Here is a 14,922-nt window from a genome sequence, read left to right as displayed (position 1 = left end):
AGGCTCGAGAAGCTTCATGTTCTCGTCAGTGCTGCCTATTGAAAAAAACACAACTTTTGGTGTTGTTTCCGGACACTGCGCCGAAAAGTGACCCGGCTTCTGGCACGTATAACAAACGCCCGCTCGCCTCATTTCGAACCGCTTTCTGCGTTTGGCTGCCGCCGTCTCTTTACGTTTGGTCGGACTGCTTTCGCTCGCATCCTCACTACGCGTGTCCCCCTTTAATCTCATGGGCGTGAACTTCGGCCTCTCAAACTTCGAGCCAAATTCACCCTTTTGACCGTCCTTAGCTCCGCGAGCCCGACGCGTCACAAACTCCTCGGCTAGCTCAGCGGCTTTAGCCACCGTACAAACGTCTGGCCTATCCAAGACCCAGTATCGCACGTTCTCCGGTAACCGACTATAAAACTGTTCTAGCCCGAAACACTGCAGAACTTTATCGTGGTTACCAAACGCTTTCTCTTCTTTGAGCCACTCCTGCATGTTCGACATAAGCCTATACGCAAACTCTGTATATGACTCACTTTTGCCTTTCTCATTTTCCCGAAACTTCCGACGGAACGCCTCCGCAGACAGCCGGTACTTTTTTAGCAGACTCGATTTTACTTTGTCGAAATCCTCTGCTTCCTCTCTATCCAAGCGAGCGACTTCGTCGGCCGCCTCGCCGGGTAACAAAGTGAGCAAGCGCTGTGGCCACGTTTCTCGAGAGAACCCCTGCTTCTCGCACGTTCGCTCAAAGTTAACCAGGAACAAACCAATGTCCTCTCCAAGCTTAAACGGCCGCATCAGGTCAGTCATTTTGAACAATACTCGTTCTCCTGCACCGTGTGCCTGACTTCCATTACGAGCGCGTTCCATCTCTATCTCGAGACGCTTCATTTCCAAAGCGTGTTGACGGTCACGCTCTTCTTTTTTCTCTTGTTGCTCTCGCTCTTTCTGTTCTTTACGTTCGCGCTCTTCTTTTTCTTTTTGCTCTTTAAGTTCGCGCTCCTGTCTTTTTGCAGTCTCTCTCTCTTCAATGGTCTCAAGGCATTCCGACAGCTCGTCATCCTCAGCCTCTAACTCAAGAATAGCCTTTATCAGTTCTGGTTTTCTTAGTTTGTCTGAGACATCCAGACCCAACTCTCTTGCAAGCTCCAACAATTTCGGTTTGCGCAACGACTTCAAATCCATGGCTGCTCTGAATGCTGCTTTCTCTACTGCTTACTATTGTCTTGCCGCAAACTAACCCGGCAGCAACGACAACCACAATTACCAGCTCTGTTTCTGACACTAACAAAAGCCTGGCAAAGCTCAGAAGAAGAAAGTCCCGCACTCACCAAACCTCGCAGGCAGGAATTCCGCGCAGTCGTTCCGCTGCAGGCAACCAGTCGTCACACAGGGCTCGTTGCACTGCTCCCGGATCGTCGTTGAGCTGCTCAGCATACAGTCAACTGCATCTCTTCGCTGCTGGCCTCCGTTGTCGCGATCTCACCGCTGGCAGACAGTTGTCTGGATCGGACTGCTGGTACGATCGGATGGGAACTCGGCGCTGACGCCCGTGGTTGTACCTGGGTCGCAAGCCCCAAGGGTAGCGTTGGCCTGGCGGCCTGGGGTACAACTGGAAGCATCCGAAGGTCCCGGCAAAGCATGAGTCGACTGGTAACAACGAAACAACTTGTTTATTTTAACATCGCAAAGAGTAGGTGGTCAGGTTTGACCGAAGTAGAGAGACGGGAGAGCACTTCACTCAACAGAAGAAATCGGAGCCCTCTCTTTTTGCGTCCGGGGGCAGCTGTTTTTATACTCTCGCAGTTGAGGGCAAGAAGGAACCCCTCAAAAGACGAGCACGTGAATGTACAATGGGCTAATGGTGACGCACACTGTCGTAGCGATGCCGTAGCACCATGACGAGCACGATCTCGTAGCACCCTGTCGAGCACGATCTCGTAGCACCCTGTTGTAGCGCTGCCGGTCGGGCACAATGACTGTAATGAGAGGATGGTCCCTGCTTTGGCATCGCCTGTTTCGGGCACAATGACTGGAATGAGAGGATGGTCCCTGCTTTGGCATCGCCTGTTTCGGGCACAATGACTGGAATGAGAGGATGGTCCCTGCTTTGGCATCGCCTGTTTCGGGCACAATGACTGGAATGAGAGGATGGTCCCTGCTTTGGCATCGCCTGTTTCGGGCACAATGACTGGAATGAGAGGATGATCTTTTGCGGTCGCATCGCCGCAGTCGCGCCTGGAAACACCTTCCGAAGAGTGTTGCGGCGACGACGATCGGGCCAAAATGTCTGCCGCCCCGCCGCAGTCGCGCCGGCAAAACCACGTGTCGCAGGCGAAACGCAACAATTGCCAAGACTTTCCACACGGAGCAGCAGCACAGGTTATGGGAACGGGTTGTAAACGAAAATGGAGCCGTAGCCCTGTGTGATGTCCACTGTCGCAGAAGGTAGCAGCAGACATTTCCGATGAAAAAGCGGTCTGATAGAGAGAGTAGTGCAACAGCGTCTGAGATTCCGCTGCCATACGTCGGCACAACCATTGACGCGTTCGGAGGAACGTGGGTGTCGGCTTGGACAAGTAGCTTCCTCGAAAGCGAAGAATTGTCAGTGAGCGACAAATCTAACAGCGGCGAGAGTTTCGTTTCGGTCTGTGCCCATTGGATAACGGTAATGCGGCACGAGAGAAAATCCCAGCCGAGGATAAAGTCATGAGATCACGAGGAAAGGATGATGAATTATGTGGCGTATAGGACGTGGTCATTGACAACACGAGCAGTGCAAGACGCTAAGAGGTGAATATCCTGTGCACTGAATGTGCGGAGGGACAGCCAAGAAAGGGGCGTCGTGATTTTCCGAAGTAAGCGGCAAAGCTTATCGTCCATAACGCATACGGCAGCTTCTGTATCCACGAGTGAAGATGCGCGAACACGCTAACAAACACATTGATTACGTTCGAGGGTCTGCGCTGAGGATTTTCACATTTCGACGGTGTCGCAGCCCATGCCTCTTGGACTACGACGATTAGTTTTCCTCGTCTTGAGTTACGGGGCGAGGTCGCATCGGCGACAGTGAGCCACGGCTAGGAGACGGTGAAAGGCGGGTAACTGGTGTAGCCGATGGGGTGCCGTAATACGGACGGTTGGGCTGGGTTGTCGCGGGTCGTCAGGCGCTAGGCATGCGAATCGTGCGATGCGACCGGCGTAGCCACACGCAAATCATATGGTCCGCTTGTCGGGGGTACGACACCGGTTAACTGGGGCAGGTCCCATCCATGTCACAGGGCGCGTAGTACGGTGCGGCTGCTGATATGACGGCATGGCCGGCTGCAGTCGAAGCCTCGCCACGGCGTCGTCATAACGGAGAGGCATACTTGTAGAGAGTGGTCGAGTCGTCGCGTCGACTTCAGCGTAGCCGAGTGATGCAGCCGCAGGAAGACATTGGTGCTGGTCTGACAAGACCTCGTTGAGTTCCTGCTCGATCGAGCAACGGAGTGGAGGCATGAAATTCGAGGCCGGCTTTTGCATATGCGGCGGCTTAACGAAGGTCATCAAGGAAAGCTGGCGTGCAACTTCCTCCCGTACGAACGCTTTCATGTCTGCAAACAGCGCTGACTGGTCGGAGATGGTAGCCAAACCAGCAACGTGTCAACGAACTCTGCCTGCGGAGCTCCTCGTAGCTGTGGCAGAGAAGTTCCAGGAAGGACGTTGTAGGCCGAAGCACTCTCCAGCACTTGTAAAGGTGTTTATTAGACGCCAGCGTTTGAGACGACCGTCCGGGCAGGGCACGGACTTTCAGCACGAGCGGCGTTCCCCAAGCAAAGCGCTAGAGAGATTTACCCGCTAGAAAGCGCTGGAAGGGATGACCCAATAGAGCGTTCCTCTACTTCGCTACACGTGGACGGAAGCATCAACCGCTCAGCAATCGAGATAAGCAAGAGACGTTTAGAGCATTAATGGAAGGAAAGCAGGGAATAACATGATACGACCGGATCCGTACACAGGCATAGATAGTGATTAAATGTAGATAGGGAAGCTTTGTGGAAAAATGAAGAATATAGAGATTTATACAAGATGGCAGAAAGAAATACATGTACAGTATACCCGATTAAATCAAGCAGGCTAGGTGACCTTTTGCCACCGCCCCGTTACCAAGGGGATGGCAAAAAATCATATTCATGATCATCATCATCAGGCTAATAGTTGTCAAAAACGGAGAAGAGTAATGTGCGCTGTGGCTGGTATGCTATAGTATCATGGAACAACGCAAATTTCACACTGCACTCATTAATAGCACTACCGAGGTGTTCGGCCACACACACTGTGCTTAATTAATAAGTTTCGAAAAATCGTTCGTCATATTGGCGACATTATTTTACCACTATTGTTTCTAAGCGCTGCGATTGTACGCGATATGCTTTTGGCGTGTGGTGAAGCATATGCAGGCAAAGTATCTCATCAGAGACATATTACATCAAATGAACTTTCCAAAATACTTCGTATTAAAACAAGAAACGAAAGCTGCATGAATTAAAGAACTATGAAAAACAAAGAAAAATAAAAGAACAGGAAAAGAAAAGAAATTGCTGGAAGATAATAATTTTTCGTGTGGGCGGAAGCTATCTGCAAGAGAAACTGCAGTGTCCAGATAGGTAACGAAAATATTCCCAAACTAACTTTCGCATTATTTCCTTCATGGCACATGCTACAATTGCGATATTTATTCCCACAAATGTAATCTTGTTTCGTTAGCAGAAACATTAAGAATAGCAACACTTTCGAGACGCACATATCCAAAGTATGATGAAATCTGCATTGGCGTCCGACTTTAATTTGCGCCCTATTCTAAAGGGGGCTTTTTGAAATCTGTCTACTGGAATGGAAACGCGTTTTGTAACATATTTAAAGGGCTGATATTACCAACACTGTGCTGGCTGTTGTACAAGCTGACAAGACCTAAATACGGCCTGCATTCAATTTCAGAATTTATATGTGCGCTTTTATGTGAACGACTAAATGATTAACTAGTGAATATTTCAATTATATGCATGGACATTGCGACTTGTCGCGCGTCTAACTCACCTTCAAAGGCCGAACTGCGCTACATGCTGGAAACGATTCTTTAAAGACGACTTCGAAGTGACACGCACGCACGCACTCACGCACGCAAGCACGCAAGCACGCACGCACGCACACACACACGCGCACACACACACACACACACACACACACACACACACACACACACGCACACGCACAAGCACACGCACACACACACACACACACACACACGCACACACACACACGCACACACACACACACGCACACACACACACGCACACACACACACACACACACACACGCACACACACGCACGCGCACACACGCACGCGCACACACGCACGCGCACACACGCACGCGCGCACACGCACGCGCGCACGCACGCGCACACGCACGCACGCACGCACAGACGCACGCACACACGCACGCACGCACACACGCACGCACACACGCACGCACACACGCACACACACACGCACACACACACACACACACACACACACACACACACACACACACACACACACACACACACACACACACACACACACACACACACACACACACACACACGGAAACACGTTAGTGATTGAAAAACATTAATTAATTCTCCTCCAATAAGCGTTGCTGGCAGCGAGCTGCAATCGCGTCGTCCATAACCTCATTTCTTCAACGCCCTTTCGTGCTGGTACACCTGATACGAATCTTTCAATCACTGTTATCAAAATGCGATGAAGTATTCTCTAAGCAGATGTGAAAACGAATAGCTGATACGGGTACTTGCTCCTTCTAGCCGTTTTCTTCCGGATTATTATAATTTATTTTGCATAGGTTCAAATTTTACAGGATCATTTCACTTTTTCATTCGCGACATCCCTCATGGCTTGACTACACTTTTGTTTAGAGGATAGGAAGCACTCCTTCAACCAGAGCGTTTACATCGCTGATGAGCAAAACAAAATGACTTCAGAGTTCAGCTTCGCGAACCAACCGAATATTGCGAGTGGCGCTTTCATAGTTCTTTTTTGGGTAATTGATAACGCCCCTGAAAGCCGTTCGGCTTGGCTAATAAGCTCGTGACGGGGACGCAAATTGCCATAAGTGATGGCGGCAGTAGGTCAAAGGTAATAAAAATTTCGCAGTGTCGAGGATAAAGGACGCGCGTGTAAAATAAAGAAAAAGAAGCCACTAACATGATTTCACAAGTGATATGAGGGAACTGTGGAACCCGATACCGCCATATGCCGCGGAAAAGTGACAGCGGAATAATATGTTCCGCGGGAACAATCAGCTTCGCGGTACGATATTTCAGGTCGGAAGAGTATGCGGGAAGTTATTTTTGCACAGTGTAGCGGAGAACATGCAGTGATAATTACGAGGATAAGGTTTCGAAGTAATCACCAATTCCAGAGAGAAGCAGCGGATATACACTTGAAATACATCAGTAAAAACGATACTAACTAACTAACTAACTAACTAACTAACTAACTAACTAACTAACTAACTAACTAACTAACTAACTAACTAACTAACTAACTAACTAACTAACTAACTAACTAACTAACTAACTAACTGACTAACTTACTAACTAACTAACTAACTAACTAACTAACTAACTAACTAACTAACTAACTAACTAACTAACTAACTAACTAACTAACTAACAGCGTAAGTGACGAGCTGCTGCGAAGACAGAGACTTCAAATAAGGGAACTATATGGAATGATACATGAACAAATTGAAGGGGCGATTGAAAAAAAGGGGGTGTTTTGGCTCACTTGTCTACCTGCGAGAGAGAGAGAGAGAGAGAGAGAGAGAGAGAGAGAGAGAGAGAAAGAACGCTATTTACTTAGTGAAGAGTTTTGTGCAAACGTTGACTAAGCTTCCCAAACTGCATGAAACACGACGACAACGACATCGGTGGTGGCTTGACGGCGACTTTGCCATGATGACGACGATGATGATGGGGCCTATCGAAGACGACAGTGACGACAGCGAGACGAACATGATGACGACAAGGCGATGGCGCGACAACGCCGGCGTGACGACTGAAGTGATTTCGCTGTAACATGCTGCACGTAGAACCAGTATCTATATATACTAAGCAAACGATGGCAAATCATTTCCGCGGAAGCCCGCAAGGTGCAGCGAAGTATGTATGAAAGGGAAAAATTGTCATCCACCTGAATTGTAGCACAAAGCCACAGAGGAAACCCATATACTAGTTTCTGAAAAAGAAAGTCTCTCTGTTGGAGGAAAATTCGTCTTGGTCCGGAGTTTGAAACCGGGCGTTGTTCCCGGGTTAGAATCCCCGGCCAGGACGAATTTTCCTTCAACAGTGAGACTTTATTTTTTGAGAAACTTGTACGGGTTTCCTATTTATCATCGTGCTACAAATTCAGCTGGATTACAATTTTTTCGCTTTTTGAGTAAACGATGTATGGATCACTGCACAATGACGAACGCCTCAGCGTAACGGAACGGACAGATGAACAGATGTAAGCCCTGCTTCAAACTTCTAATGCAGTAAAATGCAGTAACGCAGTAAAATGAGGTTCAGTCATTCTGGCGGGTAAGGAAAGTCTTTGGAACTTGTACAGCAAGCTAACGACCTCAGGATAAGCAAATTGGAAGTTTCAAAGTTTAAAATTGCTTTGAAGAACAAGACTGGCGACCTAGAATTGTTCTCAGCTTTATTGGTGTCTCACAAATTGTGTCTTTTCGAGTTTGCAAAGACGTTCTTCTACCTCTGTGAGCTGCCTGCAACGTTTCGTGCTTTTGACAGCTGTCACAGGCACAGTTATATTTAACCATTAGTTTCTGTGGGAGCGGCGGGCCCCAAATGATAAAACGTTTCGTATCTTCTCCCCGAGTGAAAAACTGTTATCAAGCGTTCTTCCCGTGAACGACAGAACACGTATTCACGGTAGCCTCTTATCCGAAGTGAAGCTTTTAGTGTGGAAGCAGGCACAAGCAGTGTTGCCAGGTCGGCGAAAGCGGCGTAGCCCAACGCTAGAGAAATGGTAGCACAAATATAGCCACACACAAAGAAGACCAAAAGAAATTTGTAGCTAATACAGCCATATTTATTTTATATACATTTTCGCATTCGACTACGCTAATCCCTTTTTGCACAACGCGTCGTAAGAAAAAGACCGCGACGCCGTGACGGTCCATCCTTGACAACAGCGACATCATGCTTGCACACCGAACACTTTCTTGGTTGGTTCCAGAAACTCAAGCTCCAGTGAATCGCTGCACAGGGCCAACCTATCGAAATGAATCTGGAATGTGAGCACGAACAAAAATCTTGGAGGACGCTTAAAGGGACTGACCACTGGCCAGAATGTGTTGTCAGACGTTGATGGAAATAATATGACCATGATTTATAGTTATAGAATCCAGCAGGCTGTTCGCGATTGAAGTAGGGATTATACCTTTAAATTAGCAAAGAAAGTCTGAAAAGCCAATAAGTGAGGACGCCTGGCAGTGAAATATTGCTACTTCGTATGTAGTCTATGAGATTATTGTGCGTAAGTCGGCTGGTATTAATTACAATTAATTACAACATAATTACTGCTTAGAATTACAGTTGCTATAATTTTAGACACTTACGCTTTATTCTCTGCTTTGGAAATCAAAAACACACGCATGGCTACGGCCACACAAGGAACTGCGTATAACATGTAAAAGCATCGTTTCGTTTTCGTTCCAATTGGTTTCGTTTTGACTGGTTAAATACCAAAGCAGTTGGACAGGAAACAACGAGAGCACGTAGCTATTATCGCAGAAATACTTTGACACTTCAGAAAACGTGAATCACGGGAGCGTCGACTTGATAGACAAAATAATGCTTTCTCACAGTTACGGCCGCACTTGTCGTCTGCCTCCCACGAATGCCGACGTATATTCGCTATCGCGCTCACCTTATCACCACTTTCAGCATGCTTCCAGTGAACGACTACATCCTCACTGCAGATAAAAAAATCCTGATAAAAAAAATGTTCCACGGCGTCTTCCGCGTTACCATCTTATGATTAGACACTCTGATCGCTAATCTTTCCGTTGCATTAAAAATAGGTACCATGAAAATTGGTTCTCAATTCCTTTAAGCTTCGCCTTTACGAGTGGAACGCAATAGCATTCAAAGATGCGTGACTGCTTCTTACGCTTCTCGGCGACGGCAGCTTATGTAACCGTAATGTTTACCTGCAAACGCTGGCGGTGTACGCTATGCACGAAGGCGAGCTTTCTGTTTTTTTTTTTCATTGCCCCCACGCGCCACTGCCGCGAGTGCCATCTGGATGGTGTTGCAAGGAACCGGGCGGGGCGCGCCGCTCCGACTAAGACAGACCTCAAACGGCAGCTGGAAAAGAGGTTTGTGCTTGAGTTTCCGCGTGGGGGCATTTCGTGCACGAACACATGCGCAGACACGCCGCTGATTCAGCCAGCTAAAACGTAGCCTTCGAGATTTGTTTCTACTCGATGAGAGCCATCTCTGAATCGTAGATTAGGGCGCCCCTATAGTGCAAATAAAGCCAAGTCACAGATTTTTATTAGCCCAAATATAGCAACATAGCCAACTCGCCCAAATCGACACCAAATATTTTCCCTGTAGCCCAATTTGGCTAATATAGCCAAACCTGGCAACACCGGGCGCAAACGAAATTTGCAGGATAACTTTGCCATCTGTTGGCTGGCGCGAAAGCGTGGCGACCGTTGTTACGGCCTCTTCGATTCGAGGCGCTTAGTCGTCTCGCGGCCATGTGCGGCGCTGGCTGTCTCGGAGTCCATGCTTCGCCAAAGTCATCTATAGCAGCTTGGGAGAAAATTAGGCGGCCGAAATCCTCTCCAATTTTGCGGAATGCGATAACGTTGCCGCATACAGGTTCTTAATGAGCTAGGAGCACTACGTCACGCAGCCGGCTATTCCAGCTTAACATCCCGTGATGCCATCCACTTCGTGTTTTATCTCTCAAAAAGTCTACTTATTTCTTGCTGCTACGCATAGGCGCATCTTCTGGGGCGGGGCCACTGGCCTCCTCACTGTCAGAAGGGGGATGGCAAAATATGTCATTTGCCCCCCCCCCCTCTCACACGCACACTTCTGAAAGCAGGCACTTTCGGCTACACTCTGGAAAGTCCAACAAAACTACAGCTGAAGAAAAATTTTCTTATTATGGTGGTCACGTAAGTAATGTTTTTCTTTACTAGGCATCCCCTGCTTGCACAGCGAGGATTGTCTTTTGTGGCTTTTCAGGGCTCGGATGTCGCGCGGGATTCGCCACACACCCTCGCGTTGCAGAGTACGCCTAGAGCTGGGCAGTTGCTGCCCTAACAAATGTCAACTTGCGCAACTTGTACCTTGCCCGGTTTTTTTGGAGGTACTATATTCGTATTCGAAAATACAGTCGGCTTGCTACGTTTAACCTGCGGGCGAGGGAGACGTCGGGATAAAGTATTCTAATCGGCCACGCCCGACGAATAGTGTGCCTTAAGGCATGAAATCGTTGGATTATCAAATGCTGGAACTATTTAATCTCTGTCCAGAGATAGCCTACATAGCGTTGCAGTCTCAGTATCTCATCACCATCAAAAACGTAATCAAACCTCTAGCAGGTATAACTGCCACTTTTATTGGGTCATGGCGACTTATCGGAGATGTGCTCCTGAAAATGACCTTGATCAAACGTGCAGAGCCATTTCAATACCAATAGAACACTGACCTGAATTTTCTCCAAAGGCTTGCGTCACTTCTGACTTGGACGATTTCACTTTCAGGCTCTTTATAAACAAGAGCTACACTACTACTTGTTTCCCGGCAGGAGGAAAAACAGCAGGTATTTCGTATTTTCAAGAAATAAGGACCACTTTTTGGGGACGAGTACCGAAAATTAGTACTGTGTAGGTCGCTTGTGTCCTCTCAAAATAGTTACTGAATAGCCTCTTCCTCCCAATTTCATGGTGAAACTGAAGTACTAAAGCGCCAAACAGACGACACAAGAAGAAACACGGACGAGCGCTAACTACCATCTGATCCTTTATTGACAGAAACACACAACATATGCGCAAATCTAGCAGCGCAACTAACAAGTTGTCGAAAATAACATGGTTCTTGTGTCGTCTGTTTGGCGCTTTAGTACTTCATTAACATGCACCAACTAGCCGAACAAAAAGTTTTGCTTGAATACCTTTCAACGACGCAGCGATACAACAGGTACTATTGACGAACACAACATCGTCGATGCATCATGCGTTAACACCTGCAAAGTCTATACGGATGCTGCCATTCTCCCAGACGGCGGAAGGACATCATTCCTGAGTACTACGCATAATTTCATCAGCGGTCACGAGCGCTATTTATCTACGGAAGTCAGCGCTCTAGTAATTGAACTTCAAGCCATCCACGACGCTGTGCAAGATGCGACATCTAAGCTGCCTACCATCAAGCAACTAGATATCTTCACTGATTCTTTAGCGGCTATTCAGGAACTCAAGAAGGTTGATAAGGCGATGGAAATCTGCGAGCGAATACACACTATGAATAGTAAGACAGCTACTTGCGTCAAGGTACACTGGATTCAAGGCCATTCAGCGAACCCTCACAACATTGCTGCTGACCAGCAGGCACACTGCCCTCCTAATCCTGATCCTCCACCTATTCCCCTCTTACCCCAACCCCGCAACTCACTGCGAGCCCGTAAAAATGTTCTCCGGCAGGACACACGCGCTCTTATACCACCGTGTGTCTGCTCCCTCCCCCTTCACCTTACTAGGGCGGAGGAAGTTGTGCTTAGGAGGCTTCGGGCCGGGGTGGCCCTTACACCGGCTGTTGTCTCAAGGTGGAACTGGTCGCATTTACCACTGGGTGCTACGTGTCCATACTGCTCCGTTCCTGTGGTGGAATCAGATGCATACCACCTAATATGGACATGTACGGGTTTACAATCGGAACGCTCGCGTCTCCTACTGCAAGCCGGCCTCCGCTGCAGTGTGACAACCAGCTATGACCGCTGGATACATGACAACAGATTCCACAAAACACTGCTTCAATTCATACACAACACAGGCCTCACAGCACACATATAATACAGATATACGCTCCACGAATTATGCCTTAAGGGCAAGCCTTCATCGCAATAATAAAAAAAAAAGAATACCTTTCATGGTGAAAGCCTTAAGCGGCTTATACCCCATATGGGCTGGAAAACGCGGCGTGCGGCACAGAAGGTCATGTCTGCTCGCCTCGCGCGGACACACCCTTGTGGGGACTGCGGACCTTCAAAAAATAGTGTGACCTCAAGTTGAATCCGGAAGCAAAGCCTTTCGTGCTGTCGTCACCACGTAGAGTCCCCCTGCCTTTGTTCGAAAAAACAAGACAAGAGCTCGAGCGGATGCAAGCACTAGGCGTCATTTCTCCTGTCCCCGAGCTATACTACATGGGGCACACCTATGGTTGTCGTTCTTAAAACCTCGAGTGCTATTCGAATATGTGTTGACTTCACGGAACTCAACAGATACGTTCAACGAGAATGGCATCCCATCCCGTGGCCGTCGAGTACACAATGCTACGGGGACCCAGCACGTTTTCGAAACTCTACGCGAACTCAGGTTTCTGGAAGATACCGCTGAGCTAAGGGAGCAAAGAATACAGAACTTTTAACACGCCGTTCGGATGATATTATTTCAACCGACTTCCGTTCGGAATTTCGTCGGCCCCCGAACATATTCAAGGACGAATGGGACAGGTTCTTTCAGGACAGGAGGGAGTCGTCTGCCACATGGACGATGTGTTTATTTGAGGTGCCACGCAGGCGCAGCATGACGAGCAGCTTCGGGCAGCGATGGACCGCCTCCGCACAGCGGGCATTACTTTGAACAAAGTGCGAGTTTAGTGTCATCCAGATTTAATTTTTTGGGCCATACACTCGGGAACAACGCAGTTCGCCCCGATAAACACAAGCTTGACGCGGTGACAGAAATGCCACATCCGACGTCCAAGACAGAGTTATGGCGCGTGATGGGCATGGCAAATTATCTGGCCCGCTTTGTGCCCCGCATGGCGGAAGTCCTTCAGCCTTTCATCCATGATGAGCTCAAGACAGAATTTTGTGTGGGGTCCCGCACTGGAAGCCGCCTTCAAGAAGTGGAAGACTCTTATTTCATAGGACCCTGTTCGGGAAATCTACGATTCAAACATGGAAACAGTGGTCACAGCAGACGCTTCATCGTACGGTCTTGGAGCTGTCCTGCGCCACAGGCAAAAAGACGGTCAGTTCAAAGTGATTTCTTACGCTTCCAGAGCTCTTTCAACCCCCGAGCGGCGGTACGCCCGAATTGAAAAAGGACTTGCCCTCGTGTGGACTAGCGAAAAGTTCCGTGATTATCTCGTAGGAAAGCGCTTTAGCCTCGAGACAGATCGCAAAGCACTCTTATCTTTGTTTGGGTCAAAGGGAATTGACGAACTAACACCGAGGCTATAAATAATGCGCATGCGTCTGATCCGCTACACGTATAACATTGTATATGTTCCAGTCCGGGACTTGATGGTGGCGGACGCGCTTTCTCGGTCACCTCTTCCACAAACCGAATCCCTAGAACTGGAGGAGGAGATACAGGGCTATCTGCGATAGGTGGCTTCGTCAGTCCCGGTAACAGCACCGAGTTTACAGCCTATCGCCCGGGAGCAACAGCAAGACCCGGTATGTCAAGCTCTTATTAACCTGTGTACAAAATGCTGGCGAAGCCGTCGAGACGTTGGGTTTGACCTGAAGCATTACTGGAATGAGAGGCAAAGCATTGGCCTTGTTGAAAACCTGCTCATTTTGCGGCTTTCGAATAGTGATCCCATCGACACTACGGCAGCCCGTCCTTAAATTAATTGACTAGGGACACTTCGGCATCGAGAAGTGCCGGGCACGTTCCAAGAACTCAGTTTGGTGGCCAAGTATCGACGCGGACATTGAACGAGTTGTTAAGACCTGCCACAACTGCCTGAAGCAGAGCCCGAACCGAAAGGTGCCTCTGCAACAGGCCAAGTTTCCAGATAGGCCATGAAAGCGCATTGCGATGGATTTCGCAATGCGCTGTCAACAACCCCAGTCATGTACTAATTGCGGCCATGTCGTCCCTGCAAACTTCTTAACCTCATCCGCCCACCTAACTTTCGGCGGGCCCCTGCTACGCTTCCCTTCCCTTGGAATCCAGTCTGTAACCCTTAATGACCGTCGGTTATCTTCCCTCCTCATTACATGTCCTGCCCATGCCCCCCCCCCCCCATTTCTTTTTCTTGATTTCAACTAAGATGTCATTAACTCGCGCTTCTTCTCACCGAATCTGCTCTTTTGTTATCCCTTAACGTTACATCCATCTTTCTTCTCTCCATAGCTTCTTGCGTCGTCCTCAATTTAGGTAGAACCCTTTTCGTAAGCCTCCAGGTTTCTGCCCCATAGGTGAGTACTGGTAAGACACCGCTATTATACACTTTTCTCTTGAGGAATAATGGCAACCTGCTGTTGATGATCTGAGAATGCCTGCCAAACGCACCCCAGCCCATTCTTATTCTTCTGATTATTTCCGTCTCATGATCCGGATCCGCCGTCACTACCTGCCCTAAGTAGATGTATTCCCTTACCACTTCCAGTGCCTCGCTACCTATTGTAAATTGCTGTTCTCTTCTGAGGCTGTTAAAAATTACTTTAGTTTTCTGCAGATTAATTTTTAGACCCACTCTTCTGCTTTGCCTCTCCAGGTCAGTGAGCAGGCATTGCAATTGGTCCCCTGAGTTACTAAGCAAGGCAATATCATCAGCGAATCGCAAGCTACTAAGGTATTCTCCATTAACTTTTATCCCCAATTCTTCCCAATCCAGGTCTC

Source organism: Dermacentor variabilis, chromosome 3 (assembly GCF_050947875.1).
Source record: "Dermacentor variabilis isolate Ectoservices chromosome 3, ASM5094787v1, whole genome shotgun sequence".
Taxonomy (NCBI): domain Eukaryota; kingdom Metazoa; phylum Arthropoda; class Arachnida; order Ixodida; family Ixodidae; genus Dermacentor; species Dermacentor variabilis.
Note: the sequence above shows the minus strand (reverse complement) of the source record.